Below are 15,225 nucleotides of genomic sequence, written 5' to 3'. Positions count from 1 at the left end.
AAAATATAAGAGAGGAGTTCAGGTTTATTAATATTTAATTGGATTTTCACTGCTGCTTTTGTTGGGTCTGTAAATCAAGATACATATGTAGGGTTTAAAAATAATAAAACTGCTGATCTGCCCAATTCGAAATTTGATATTATCAAGAAAGCTATTTAAAATATGAATTTTAATGTCCATTATCAATAACCATAAACTTCTTCTTGAGTACATATTGCATGTACCAACTTTTCCGAGGTAATTTTTCAGTCTTGACAACTATGATAATCAACTATATAGATAAATTGTACTTAAAACCTAGTTTTTAAATACTATATCCCTATGTTAGGCTATGATTCACCAAAACCTATTGTTATCATTAAGCATTTATCTATAATAACTTTAGTAAGATTTCTCACAAATTGTCATTCATAGTGTTATTTGTTTCATTTTTATTTAATCTTTTAAAAACTCCTATGCTGGGAATAGTTAGCATTCAGATACAAAGAAAACATAAATAAAAGACATTTTTTTGGTAGTCATTCAATTTGTTTTCCTAATTAGGATGTATAAGCAAAAGATTTTGGAGGCTTTTTATTTATTTATTTTTTAAAGATTTTATTTATTTATTTGAGAGAGAGAGACAATGAGAGAGAGCACATGAGAGGGGGGAGGGTCAGAGGGAGAAGCAGACCCCCTGCCGAGCAGGGAGCCCGATGCAGGACTCGATCCAGGGACTCCAGGATCATGACCTGAGCCGAAGGCAGTCGCTTAACCAACTGAGCCACCCAGGAGCCCCGGCTTTTTTTTTTTTTTAATAAGTAAAATTTCAAAAATGTTTCCGAAGTTGCCAGCTTGTCTTTTTTTTCCTTTCAAAATCCTATATTATTTACTGTCACTATTGTTTACTAAAACAAAGGAGGTCTCAATACTGAAAAGATAAGGAAGACATAATCTTAGAATAAAGTAATAACCCTTTCAATGCAATACATTTAGCTTCACTTAAAACCTGTGTGATAATCTTTCTTACTGTTCACTGGGGAAACTTTCTAGAAGATCTTAATATATCCTTGGGAAAGATAAGTTGAAGTCCTAACCCTCAATACCTTAGAAAGTGACCTTGGAAATATTGTCATTGCAGATATAATTAGTTAAATTAAAATGAGGTTATACTGGAGTAGGGTGGGTCCCTAATCCAATGTGACTGGTGTCCTTATAAGAAGACAGCCACGTGAAGACAGAGACACAAGAAGGAGAACACCGTGTGAAGGCAAAGATTAGAGAGATACATTTACAAGCCAAACAACGCCTGGGGCTACAGAAACTGGGAGAGAGACAGGAGACAGATTCTCCTTCAGAGCACTGCTCAGAAGCCAATCTTGTCTACATCTTACTTCGGGATTTCTAGCCTCCAGAACTGTGTGTGTGTGTGTGTGTGTAATGTACTATAAATATAATTTGTACATATTTATATATATAAATGCATGCACATATAGAATGCACCCCTAGGAAACAAATGCATTCAATAATTAGCAATATTTGGGGGAGAATTTGGGTTATATTATATGGTGGAAATTCCGTACTGAGTTTATGTTTCTTTGATCCTTAAAAGATTTCTGAACAGAGATGTGGTAGGTCAGAATCAAGCTTTAGTAAAATTATTTGGACAGTGGAGTGTAGAATAGATTACAAAATGAGGTGCTTACAAGTGGAGAGCCTGGTCAGAAGATGACTGCAAAAATTTGCATAGGACTATCAAGAACCCAGCCGTGAAAAGGGTCGCTGAGTACGAACAGATAGTCCCAAGATTAGAGAAATAGTAGAGACTTTTTTTAATAAAATAAAAATTCGTACTCGTAATTGGCAGAATGCTTATTGAACAGGAAAGAATTTCTAATACTGTTCAAAAGCCTTAAAATCGGTTCTGCCTTTAAAATCTAGAATCCCGTTCATGGGAATCTCTCCCCTGGTGGTCACAAAAGTGCGTCTCTCAGGTCTCTGAATGCCAGGAGCGTAATTGACTGACATCCGAGCTGCTGCTCACTGAAATCCACCATTGCTGCCCAGTTAAGGCCACTCTTGCCATGGGCTGCGGCAGCCAATGGCTGAACTCAGCAGGGACACATAGGCAGGATGTTCCTGCAAGAAAATGCAGGACGCTTCTGATGGGTAACTTTGGTTGAGTACTCCCCATTAGACTTCTGGCATTTTCTTAGAACTGCATGTCTTAAGACTCTTCTACCCAACGTTCCTCCCTTCCCCTCCTTTTTGTAGGGGTTAGATCTGCATCATGATGGCACAGCTGGGCCAGCCTCCCCAGCTCCCTCCCCATTTTCCCTCAGGCACTTCCCCTGATAAATCTCTTGCATTTCTAATCTTGTCTTGTGTCTGCCTCTCAGAAAACCTGGCCTAAGGTATCTCTAAAGGAGGTATTAGGAAATAGTGCTGGAAACTTCAAATGAATATTCATCACGGTACTTTTCAAAAGAGCAAAAAATGGGAAATTTCCTAAAAATCCAACAAGAAGAAAGTGGTTATATCAGTTGTGGTATTCCCATAAACTAGAATATCATCCAGTTATTTAAAATTATGTTTTTTAAGATTAATGATAAGAGAAAAAGGTTCTATATACATATACATATATATAATATTAAGTAAAAAGATTCAAAATGTTAAATATAATCTTATCACAATCATATTTCAAATAAACTAGGAAGAAATATGCCAAAATGTTAGTGATTATTTTCCTGGGGGACAGAATTTCCTCTTAACTGTCTTTTAATTTTTTTAATTTTTAAAACTTTCTGTAATGATTATTACTATAATTATAAACGGAAAACTACAACTTAGCAAATAGATTGCTCCTTCAGTTTTATTTAAATGTGATATATAAAATATATGATATATCTGGGGGGTTTTTCTATTTTATTGCTTACATTTTCAAGTCATCTCTCACTTAATTCCTCTTTGCAACTCTTGACTAGTTCTTGTGTAGCTCTCTCAGGGAAAGGGCGTTGGCATTTCAGAAGAAACGAGTCAATAAACGAGTGTGGTATGGTGATCCCAAGAAGAAATGACCCATAGAGTCATGTTCACAGTTATGGGAAGACTTCCTAGTTCCCAGGGATTGGAATGAATTACTCTGCACTCCCAATGTCCTCAGCTTTTATCCTGACCACTCAGCAGTCCTCACTGAGAATCACATCCTAGGAACACATATTATTTTGTAAGCACTTCGAGGGCATGCGTTTTGTGTCCCTCTCAATACTTAGTGCCCGGTTCCAACCATAGCGAGCATCTGATTGTGGCCTGGATCATCAAATTGAATCATCTATCACCCATAAAGCAACCTAAAATTTTTTTCTTAGCCATTGGGATCAAAAGTAGTATTTAATTTAAAATATCATTTTCACGCCCCTTCTGTTATTTCATACCAGACAATGTACGTGGATAGTTTTTGATGTGGCTATGCTTGGATAATTCTTCTGGAATTTGGAGTTTCTAATCACATATTGCTGATCTATTCTTCTATGACTTTGCACATTCCACTCTCTTGGGCTCGAATGCAACACAATTTTCATGCTTCCACTGATGATGGAGCGCTGCTATGCTTGCCCAACTTTATGGCGTGGTGGGTCAGGTAACACCCAGTTGATGATGGGTAGCTCAGGTCACAGGGGAAAACTTCGTGGCCCATGGTTAAGCATTTAGTCTCCGCTAAGGTCCCATAGCAGCTCAAGAGCTGTTTCGCAAAAGGAAAGTAGTTATTCACAGAAGATGGCAAGGCTTTGCTTGGACATCCTAAGGCCTGTGCTATGATTCACGCCTAAGAACCTGCCAAAGGCTCCAAACTGCATTCCTGTCTGTCACTGCCACTCCGAGCCCCATTGGATTACATGCCCCAAGTGATAGAGCAGCTTGCCTGGCAGCCTGGACCTGTGTAGAGCCCTCTTTTGTTCTGGAACTTAGTCCAAACTATCAGCTTTTTGAGAGACTTGTTAAATGGGCCAGATTAACACACCCAAATAAAGAATATGTTGCCTCCAACATCCAAAGACCCCACTAGGCACTGTGCCTCTTTTTTGCAGCAGATGCAACAGTTTACCTCCACATGGCCCATACCACGGAATCCCTGGAAATCTCACTCTGATAGAAGGTCTCTGAATTTTTGTTGGATTTATTTCTCACCTTACACAAAAATGTTTTAACCAATAAGTCTAGAGTAGGTGTAACTTCTTATTCACTAGGATCAATCAGCATAATGTTATCAATATAATGGACCAATGTAGGGTCGTGTAGGAGGGAAAGGTGATCAAGATCCCTGTGAACTAAATTATGACACAGGGCTGGAGAGCTGATGTACACCTGAGGGACAGTGAAGGTGCCTGGCTGGCAGATGTCACTTGAAAGCAAACTGTTTCTGGGGTCTTTATTGACAAATACAGAGAAAAAAGCATTTGCCAGATCAATAGTGCAAAAGTACCAGGCGATGTGCTAATTGGCTCAAGCAATGCAACTATATCTGATGCAGCAGTTGCAAATGGAGTCACCACCTGATTAAGCTTTCAGTAACCCACTGTCATTCTCCAAGACCCATCTGTCTTCTGCACAGGCCAGATATGCAAGTTGAATGGGGATGTGGTGGGAATCACCACCCCTGCATCTTTCAAGTCCTCGATGGTGGCACTGATCTCGGCAAGCCCTCCCAGAATACAGTATTGCTTTTTGTTTTTACTATTTCCCTAGGTAGAGGCAGTTCTAGTGACTTCCTCTTGGCCTGTCCCACCATAATAGTCCTCACTCCGCAGGTCAGGGAACCAATGTGGAGATTCTGCCTGGTACTGAGTATGTCTGTTCCAGTTATGCATCAGAACTGGGGAAATAATCACAGAATGGTTCAGACACCCAGGGGGCCCACTATGAGAGGGACCCGAGCTAAAACTCCCATGATCATCTGTGCTCCATAAACCCCTGCTCTGAGTGGGGAACCACAGAGAGGTTTTAGGTCTCCTGGAATCAGTGTCAGTTCAGAGCCAGGGTCCAGTAGTCCCCAAAAGGTCTGATTATTTTCTTTTCCCCAATGCACAGTTATAGATAGGAGGCCATAGGTTCCTTTGGGGGACGGTTGAGAGAAAGATAAATGTTGTAAATTTCTGGCAGTGTACTATGACCCTTTTTCAAAGGGATACTACCTCCCTCTCATTCAAGGTGTTTTGGGTCTGTAAAGTGGCTCAAGTCTGAGAACTGACTGAGGAGCCATGACTTTCTATTTTTAAGATTAAAGTTATACTTTTCTTCACTTAACCTAGAACTTTTCTGCTTATACAGATCAAGTAAGAATTTAGTAGACTTCCCATTTATTTCACTTCCAGGAATACCATGAACAACTAGTCAATGCTATAGGTCTCTGTGAGTCAAACTATCCTGACTGCTGATTTGACTCTGCTTTCCATTATGGTAACCACATCCACCTTGCCTTTGGCAACTGAGGGCCTCCGTTTGGCCTGTGTCACGCTGGGATCCAATTATTCCCACTGAATTTAGGCTTCTTGATTTAGTGACTGACCCTACCCACTGTGGGGTCAGAACTAGGGAGAGTAATGATCACTGCAAGGTCACTGATGTTCCACTCATAGATTTACTTCAGTCATTGTGAAAGGTGTCTTGTGGACCCGTGTCCCCTGCAGTATTGGTGAGTAGTAGGTCTTAAATGACAAATCCACTCCCAATCTCTGTAAGCCTTCAAATCCCTCCATCTACAGTGAAACAAGCAGGTCCAGAGTCTCCAGCTCCCTCGCTGCGGGTTCCCTTTTGCTCCATGTTTCAGCCAAGGAACCAAACTGTTAGAGTCCTTTCTAACTCCTCAAGGGGCAGCATTAAATGCAGAGTCTCTTCTTAGGGAGCCCAGATTGTTCTGATCCATCTTTCCATTCCTTCCACCACTATCTGATACCCTTAATATCTATTCCTACACATGTTCCCCAGATTTCTGCCAGTGTAAGTTGGAAAACTCGAGCAGTTCTTTCGCAATTGAGTGCATGTCCTCATAGGTCACACTTTGTGCCTCACCTTTAAGGGCCTTCTGGGACTTGAGTCTAGTCACAGGTCTAGATACAAAGAAGGGTAGTGAGTGGGGGCTGGGTCTGAGGATAATCAGTATTGTCTTGCATAGTAACTGCCTCAGGGGAGGCCATTGTTGTTTCCTCAGATGACAAGGGTTAATCCCCTCAGACAACTGAGAGGCAGCTCACCTCTGGAGTGAAGAGACACATTTCACCAATAAAGAAGGCTTATCCAGAATTTAGGGGCTCAATGTCTCCCAGCCTCTTCATAGTTATCCCACATATCCCCATTTCAACCTTCAGGATTCCATTCCTTCCCAACCAGTGTCCTCACTTTAATAATAAACATGCTACGAACACACGCAGAAAGCTTTCAGGTCATTTATTCAGTGCTGGAGCTGAGAATTTGAATCCCTGAGCTCATCCCTTTCTTTCCCCACTTTGCTTGGTGACATTAGGAGCAACTGATCAATCTTAGTATATTTGTTAGTTTGACAGAAATGTTTAACAGCATCGTATAGACAGTCACTCAGATTGTTGCTTCTCATAAGTGGGTTATTAGGAAGTACCCACTGGTGATATTGTTTGTGTCTCTATTGCAAGATCATGTCTTCGACTGTCAGTGCTCTCTTTACTACCATAAATAGAGTCATTAGCATCTTTAAATCTGATCAGATTAGAGAGCCAACTCCAGAAACCACAATTCAGGAACTTATCCTTAAAACTGTTCCTCTAGAACCACTCTCAATTCCAAAATCTGTCTTAGTCCCGTTCTCCAGAGAAACAGAACTAAAGAATGTTTATTTCCATCTCTGTCTCTGGTTCTAACTTTATAAGGGACTTATATTATAAGAAATTGGCCTCATGTGATTATAGGGCTGACAAATCCCAAGATCTACTGGTCCAGTCAGCAAACTGGAGACCCAGGAAGCCATTGTTTCAGTTCCAGTCTGAAGCCTGGCTTGAGACCTAGGAAGAGTCAATTCAGTTTTAATTCGAAGGCAGGAAAAATTCTTCCATACTTGTTGGAGGGTCAAGTTTTTTTCTTTTTAGACCTTCGACTGATTGGATGAGGCCCATCCACACTGGGATGGCCCACTGGGGGAGGGCGATCTGTTCTACTCAATCTACCAATTCAAGTGTTAATGTCATCCAGAAATGCCTTCACAGACATAACCAGAATAATGTCTGACCAAATATCTGAGCATCTTGTTGCCTGATCAAGTTGATACATGAAGTTAACCATCATAGTCCCCTACTCTTGCCTAGTACCTGATACATCATGATGCCAACAAATGTTTATTCAATTGAACCGAGCATACAGGACATTGTGTATATAAAATATTGATCCATTTTGAAATTAGGTTGTAGCTGATAAGACATCTCACAACATATATGTTTTGAAATGATTGGTACATATCAATAGATGCATCCAGACTTAGCTTGTCATGATGTGCTAAGTGCAAGAGACACGTGGGTGCTAGTTTCTCTTCAGAGGGCTCAGGGCCTCTTGGTCCAGTTAATGAGTCAAAGAAAAAGTTGAAATGGAGACTGGGGAGGTGGGGAAGGCCTCTTAAGAAAGTGACATTTCCATCCAGACCTGAAGGATGACTATCAGGTCATTGTTTTTCTATAATGGTGAAAAATTAGAAAAGAGCCAGGGATCTGTCAACCACCAAACTGCACATCACACAATGGATGCCCTTTGACCAGCTCCCAGTGGAGGCATCGCAGGTGGGGGGCCTGCACATACCTTCACAGAGGTAAGCTGCTGGGTCCTCTCCTAGCGTATGTATGGAGAAAACCAGGTGCGTTTCACGTTTTCCTTCATGCTGTGAAGTATTGTGTAGAACTTCTTTCACGAGGATGAATCATGCTTCCCAACATAAAAACTAAGTCAAAATTGCGGGTGGATTAGATCCATCTAACTCATTTATAGGGCAGTTTGGTAACATGCACAACTAAAGGTTCACTAAGCACATACCCTTTGCCTTAAAATGACTTTACTTTTAGAATTTTGTTGTGATAAATGTGGATGTACAAAAAGATATGGATCGCCACAAAAAAAGGTAACCATGTGAGGTGATGGATGTGTTAATTAGCTTGATTGTGGGAAACATTTCAGTGTGTATATATATCAAATCAACACACTGTATACCTTAAATAGATACAATTTTTATTGGTCAATTATACCTCAATAAAGCTGGGGAAAAAGATATGATAATATTCATTCAAGAATTGTTGTATTAGAGAAAAATTGGAAATCATGCAAATATCAACTCTAGGGGACAGTTAGATCAGTTAGCTTCGATTTATGTAGGGAAGTCCTCCACAGGTCTTAAAAATGATGCACAGAGAACCAGGTAATGACAATCCACTTGGGAAATAAGCAGATAAAAGCAAAAAGTGGACTGATAAAGCAGTGGGTAAATGATAAGTCCCCAGCAAATAGTAGGGACACTAAGTGCAGTTTTCAGGAACACGGGAGTTTCTTCAAGTTACCTTAGCTATTAAATACTTCAAAGCCGATGGCAAATGACAGGGGGAACCTGGCCAGTTCTAGAAAATGTACCATTATGTGCAGTTATTTTCCAAAATAAATTGTTTGATCTTGGGTTAGGATAGGGCTTTTATGAAAGAAACACATACTCGCGCATCCGATGTCAGTTTCAATAAGAGAAGGACTCAGAAGTCAATTCCGAGCAGGCACAGTCGTCTGGGCTCCTTTGTTCACGAATGATTGTCCAGGTCCAAGTTGTACCATCGAAGTTCATCCTTGGCAGGCTTGGGAGGCTTTGGGGAGCCACGCTGTCTTTCCTCTAGGTTTCAGCGTGTCTGCTGGTGTCCTGGGGTCTGCAGCCAATCTGCACAGGGAAGCTCCGTGAAGCTCCAAGGGAAGGAGAGGCAGGAGGTACGGGGAGTGAAATCTGGCTGAGGGAGGCTAGTTCTGGCAGGTTGGGGTGGGGGGTAGGCAGCACGAAAAGTAAGTGGGGTAAAACAGAGCAGGAGAAAAAGGTGATACCACACGTCATAGTTTTTAGTGCCACAGAGATTTAGCTAGCATAGGCTGCCATTTATTTCTTTGTGAAATATTTGCCACCCATTTCATTTCGTGCAAGCACAGCTTGGTGGTGTAATATACAGGTGCACTTGTGTGTGTGATTTGGGGACAGGGTGCCATATAAAGATTAGTAAGATATAGAACTGGCCTTCAGCGATCTTACCCGAATTTCAGAAGGAGGACCATATTCTGTGTATGGTAGCTCCTTCATGCAGACAGGGAAAGCTATCTAACTCAGCAGGGGCATTGTGAAAGATACAATTTTATGTAAAGCACCAAAGTCTACATTTGCATGGCAATTAGTAGGCAATCAGTAAATGATGCTATTATTATTATTATTGTTATCACTCTTACTAGTGCAGGAAGAGACAACACACAGGGTCTCTCCTTGCACTCCCTTCCAACTCACATTGTTTTGAGATAAGCAGGCATCTTTGCGCTTGGATATCAGAAGCTTTGCGTACCAGATCCATTTCCTGTTTATTAAACTTCCAGAGTCCCTGTACCACACACCGGGTGGCTTAAATCATCAGCAATGCATTCTTTCAGAGTTCTAGAGGGCAGGGCCATGCTCCCTCTGAAGGCCCTAGGAGAGAATCCTTCCTTGCCTCGTAGCTTCTGGTGGTTTCTGGCAGTCCTAGGTGCTCCTTGGCTTATAAGGGCATCACTCCAGTTTTTGCCTCCCTCTTCACATGGCTGTCTTCCCTCTCTCTGTCTCTGTGTCTCCAGCCATTGGATTTAGGCCCAGTCTAACCCAATAAGATCTCATTTTAACTTGACTACCTCCAAGAAGACCTCATTTACAAATAAGGTCACATTCACAGGTAACGGGGGTTAGGACTTGAACATATATTTTGGGTGGACACAGTTCAACCCACTACACTACCTTCTGCTAAGGGCCCTGCCATTTGGTCAGGCCCCTAGATTTAGAAGGATGAACCTCTGGCTCAGGCTGGAAAGGCAAACATGTGACCTAGGACTGGCCACTCTCTTGGCCACAATGATTGGTTTAGATGTGGGTATTTACGCCCAAACCAGGCAATGAGAGTCAACACTGACATTTTTTTTTTTTTAGTTTTTATTCATTTATTTGAGAGAGAGGGAGAGTACAGAAGGAGAGTAAGAGGGAGAAGCAGGCTCCCAGCTGAGCAAGGAGTCCAATGTGGGACTCGATCCCAGAACCCTGGGATCATGACCTGAGCTGAAGGCAGACTCAACCGACTGAGCCACCCAGGCGCCCAACACTGGCATTTTTATTAAAACTCTCATGGAGGAAACTTCTCTTTTGGCTGGGCTAATTTGGACAGATCAAAGCTCAGCCCTGTCTGCGGTCACATAAGGACGAAGGCTATCTGTGAGTGAGGAGAGCTTGTAGGGCATTTGGGCCTCTGGATCCTATTGTAACTGAACTCAGATACTTCTAGCTTTTTCAATGACATAAACCAATAAATTCACTTTTTTTTTTCTTTTTTGCTTATGGCTTTTAGAATAAGTTTTCTTTTACTTGTAAACAAAAAGAGTCCCAAATGATACACCGTATGCTCTCATTTATATTTTTGTTTCTTCATGACAATATGTGTTGCATGTCTATGTGGCCATATACTAGAAAAGGTCAGTTCTCTGTTCTCAAGAAGCTCACAAGCTAGTGTAGAGATGGACAAAGGCTGTGGACCATATTGGTTGACAGCATATACAGAGAGAAGTCAGACTGCCTGGGTCCAGTGCCCATCCCACCAATTACCAGCTGGGTAACCATGGGCAAGTTACTCAGCCTCTCTGTGCTTATGCTTCCTCATCTATAAAATAGGAACAAGAATCGTCTTTATCTTATGGGATTGCTGTAAGGATTAAATGAGTTAATATTTATAAAGTGCTTAGAACAATGCCTGACATTTCGTAACAGCTATATAAGGGATTAGTTATTGTTACTAAGCGTTCTTCCTTGATTCCCATAATGGCCATATTAAATTAGTACTATTAGCTCCATTTTAAAACGAAAGCTAACGTCAGTCATACGGTAATTGTGTGGAATCCAGTTCACCCAATGGGGAAGAGAAAAACTGGATCCAAAGAGCAGTGCTTTGACACTTGGCTACACGGTCTCCTGTGGGTTGAAAATAGATTACACTATGATTTGACGTTGACATTCTACATACCCATTGCCCCTGACGGCACAGAGAATGATATTACATGAAATATCATGACAACAAAGGGCCTGATAGGTAACTGGATCCTGGGAAAGGGGTCTCTGAAGCTTTAATATTTTTACCCAGTACTTAGCATGGTACCTGACTTGTAGTAAGTCCCCGATACATGCTTTCTGAATGAAAAAATGAATGAATGAATGAATGAATGAATGAATGAATGAATGAATGAATAAGAGCTTTTATACATCCTTATTAAATGGAGAGCCTGGCCTGGAATTAGGGGGTGCAAATGGCTAGGACAGCTCTCCCGGGATTCATTCTGATAAGTTTTCATCCATTTATTTTACAAAAATATGCTGAGCACCCACATTTGCCAGGCAGCATGTTAAATTCTGAGTGTTAATGGGTGGATAAAACCAACACATCGTCCACACTCAGAATTCACAAGCTCATAGTGTACACAGGTAACATACAAGCAAACAGCAAATGCAGACCTGGTTACAAATAGTGATCGGGGTGGAGACTGAACCAACAGAATTCAGCGGTAGAAACTGAGGGGTCAGGGATGGGTTTTTAGATCATCTGATTATGGATGGCACTCCAAAGAGGTAGTATCTTGAGCTGAGACTGGAAGCTAAGGAGGAGATAGTAATGCCAGGGACAAAGAGAGGAGGGTTTCTAGAATCTAGAGGAATGGGCTGGGTGTGTACTGGAAATGAAGCAGAAGGAGAGTCATGGGAAGAAACGGAGGTGTAGATGTGGCTGGCAGGGGAGGAGGGGGCCAGATCGTACCGAGTCTGAGGAAGGAGGGTCCAGCACACAGTGGGCCCTCAGCGAATACTTCTGGAGTGATGAAGTAAGTGTTGGATGGTCCATGCTGTGGGTTGGATTTTACTTTTGATACTTGAGAAGTGAGTTGTTTTCAGTGGCTACAGCCTTCCTTGGTCATTACAATTACTTATTAGATTTGGTTTAGTAAAGAGGACATGAGAGAATGACAGTGAGCACCACAAGAAAGGAAGCCCAATACGTCTTCACAACTGCAGGGTGGAGACAGATTTTCGAGCTCTTTGGCATTGTCAGCAATGCCCTCCTCAACCACAGACTGACTCTATTTGTAAGTTTGAAATGCCTGAGCAATGGCCACTGGTACTGACAAGAAGATTTCCTCTAGGAATCCCACAAAGTCATCAGTCATTTTAATTCTAGGTGAGAGCCAAGAGCAACAAGAGAAGTTTTTCAGTCTCTGTTCTGGGTCTTTTGTTTCAGATGTTCCAGAGAGAAGTTTCTGAGCACAGGTAGGCTAGGGATGCCCTTGAGTGAAATCAACTTCCCAATCCAGAGTTCAGTCCTTGGGTCTGGCTGAGTCCAGTCTAGCCTCCTTGTGTCTGCAAGTCATCTTGCTCAAACAAAGCACTTACCTTGTCATTTTCTGACTCCCTGGTGCCCATGCAATAAATTGCACTTTCCTTAAAATGGTATTTAAGTCTTCCAGAATTGGGCTCCAACAGCTTCTTACTGTCTTACTTTCGCCAAGTTTCTTGACTTTGCTTGACATCAAACATGTTCATTTCCATGGTGTCCCCTCGGCTTGGCATGACCTTTCTCAGACTTTCATGTCTGTCTCTCTGACAAATCTGTTGAGGTTAAACACAAGTGCCAACTTCTCTGTGAAGCCTTCCTTGATTTATCTAGTTTGAATGAGTCCCTCCTTCCTTGGAGGCTCTTTGTAGATTAGCATTTCATTTATAAGTTTGAAGATGCCTACCATAGTATGCCTTAGGGTTTTTTTTTTTTCCATTTCTCTACTGTTAATTCCCTAGTCCCTATCCCAGCCTGTCTATTAGACTTCACAGTGTCGCTTTACATTTAGTGCTGAGATTGGGGAATCCCTGTCACCTCTTCTTATAATAACAGTATTGTGAACGCTTACTAAATGCCAAACACTCTTCTAGTCAATTGACATATATTAACTTACTTAATTCTCAGAAGAACCAGAGGATTGTTATTAGCCTCATTTTACAGAATAGAAAACTGAGGCACGGAGAGGTTAAAGGCCCAAGGTCACACAGCTATATGCAGGATTCAAGATTCAAGCCAAGTCCATGAGGCTCTAAAGTTCATCCTCTAGAAGTTCAAGACTGCTGTAAAGACTCTTGAGCTGGGGATTGGTTCTGTGTTTACTTTTATTTTGTTCCTGGAGCTGTATGCTCAGCACCTGGCACAGTGCTTAGTACAGTGTAAGGGCTAAATACATACTTGTCATGAATGAAGGAAGCACATGTTCGCCTATCTCGAAGTCACTTGAAAATAGACCACACCTTCTATATCTTTGTTTGTCCTTATCCCCCTGCCACATCTCAGCTGTATTTTTTTTTTAAAGATTTTATTTATTTATTTGAGAGAGAGAGAATGAGAGAGCACATGAGAGGGGGGAGGGTCAGAGGGAGAAGCAGGCTCCCTGCCGAGCAGGGAGCCCGATGCGGGACTCGATCCCGGGACTCCAGGATCATGACCTGAGCCGAAGGCAGTCGCTTAACCAACTGAGCCACCCAGGCGCCCCTCTCAGCTGTATTTTGCACGTGTATGTTCGCTGAATGCTTATGGAATGAAGAGGCAGAAAGAAAAAGACAGGGGTCGCAGAAATGGGTAAGGAAGGAAGGCCAGGAGGGGAGATGAAGAGTGGTAAGAAAACTAGCTTTCTGAAGCAAACAGAGCTTGTAGACGAATTGGAGATAGTGCAATTGCATAGATCCCGGGAGGGATCAGGCAGGTAAATGGAAATTAGGGACATTGGCTGGAGAAGGCCATCTCGTGATGGAGACACAAGCACTCGGAGTCAGGTCTCCCCATGTGCTGCCACCGTCCAGGCAGGGAGGGGGCCGAGGGTTGAGGGTTGCCAGAGCTTATGATTTTCAAGACAAGATGAAAATCTGGATTTTATATGAACTTCTTTATTTTTGTAAACTGTTGGTAAGTATTTCAAATTAAAGGAAAAATAAACACTCTGTGGGTTAGACCTAGTGTGAATGTGGCGAGATGAGGTCCCAAGCTTAAAGGTCAGGCCAGCTTTTCAGTCACCTTGAATGTCTATGTGAGGACTTTTGGAGGTTATTCAATACTTACCATGCGAAATTATATGTAAACTCATGGCTCAGTCTTTGGGGGTAATAGAACTGTCACACTAGGGGTTAGGCTTGTTCATTCTTCTATGGTATACAAACATTGCTTATTGAATTTCCCTATGGTTTCCCGAAGGAGTTGATTTGCAGCCTTAAAATGAGCACATCATTTCTCTCACTTATCATGCTCAGCCCTGGGCCAGAATCAAATGAATCATAGCTGGTCCCTTCAGAAACAGGGAAGTGGCAAAACCAACCAGGTGACCTAATTGTGCAAAGCATTAAAGACCTAACTGTCCAATTTGGGGAGTATGTTCTGGAAGATTTGGGACAGTAAGAAGAGTGGGAATAACTTGGCAAGGCTTTAGGGAGAATGGATAGAAGTAGGGGCGGATGCCTGAAATTAAGCAGGACAAAGAATAAAATCCAGGTAATGGGAGACATTTCATCCTTTTGTCTTCCATTTGATTAGGTGCGTATGGTTTGAGCACCTACTGTGGGCTCAGTACCACGCTGGCCATTGGGGTCAAAGAACAGACATGCCCTATGATGAAGATGGACCTGGGCTTCCAGCAGTGAAATGCGTAAGAATCTTGTCCCTATCACTTACTAGTTGTATGACCTTGAAGAAGTTTCATAGCATCTTGACGCCCCAGTCTCCATATCTGTAAAATGGAGAGAGTGGTCGAATCAATCCCATAGGTTTATTGTGAGATCAGTAAAGAATATTTGTATAAACCACTCAGCATGGTGCCTCCCACACAGTAAAGACTTAATAAATGATAGCAATTAGCACATTTACATGTAAATTCTCCAGTGGAAGAACACAGAAGACACACAGTGTTGACCCAAAC

The sequence above is a fragment of the Mirounga angustirostris genome, unplaced genomic scaffold (genome assembly GCF_029215605.1).
Source record: "Mirounga angustirostris isolate CCGP_5_RB_7025 unplaced genomic scaffold, mMirAng1.0.hap1 SCAF_2, whole genome shotgun sequence".
Taxonomy (NCBI): Eukaryota; Metazoa; Chordata; class Mammalia; order Carnivora; family Phocidae; genus Mirounga; species Mirounga angustirostris.
This window is presented reverse-complemented; position numbering follows the sequence as displayed.